Raw genomic sequence first — 733 nt, forward strand, 5'->3', positions numbered from 1 at the left:
GAAACTGGAATTATTCCAGTGGACCGGAGACAGACTAAAACTTTTATTAACCTTTACTAAAGGCATACTCCACTCTTGCGAGAGCATACCCCCCCCCAAGAGTGGAGTATGCCTTTAGTAAAGGTTAATAAAAGTTTTAGTCTGTCTCCGGTCCACTGGAATAATTCCAGTTTCTTCTATCCCAATCATCAGTTTCATGATGATTATTATAAGTGGGAAAGTTGAAAATTTGGAGTTTATTACCAAGATGATAAGTGGCGTTTACCTCAAAAGGTCTAAGATAACCTCTGAAGTTGGATATGTGATTTGAAGTAATAACAAAGTGGGATAACTCTTTGAGTTTAAGTTCTAGTTCGTGTTTTTCAAAGAGTTGACCAACAGATTCTTTAATTGAATCTAGAAATAAAGTTTCTTGAAAAGTTTGAAATTCTATTTTTGAAAGTATAGTGTTTGTAATCTCAGTAGGAAAGATTTTGTTTAGTCCTTCTTTGATTAAGTTATGATTTTGTACAGTGATGTTGTAGTCGAAATATGTTTCTGAATTTGAGTCTTGGTAAAAAGTATGGATTTCATCAGTTTCCTGATGTATCTTCTNATCTTCTCAGTTAAAAAGTTTTTAGTACTTCCAAAGTGTTGTGAATAAGTTTTTTATCCATGATGATAAATAAGTTTTAAGAAGTTTAAGTTTTATGAAAACCTTCTGGTTTAAAGATTCTTCTTCTCTCTTGCATCA

Source organism: Ipomoea triloba, chromosome 16 (genome assembly GCF_003576645.1).
Source record: "Ipomoea triloba cultivar NCNSP0323 chromosome 16, ASM357664v1".
Lineage (NCBI taxonomy): Eukaryota > Viridiplantae > Streptophyta > Magnoliopsida > Solanales > Convolvulaceae > Ipomoea > Ipomoea triloba.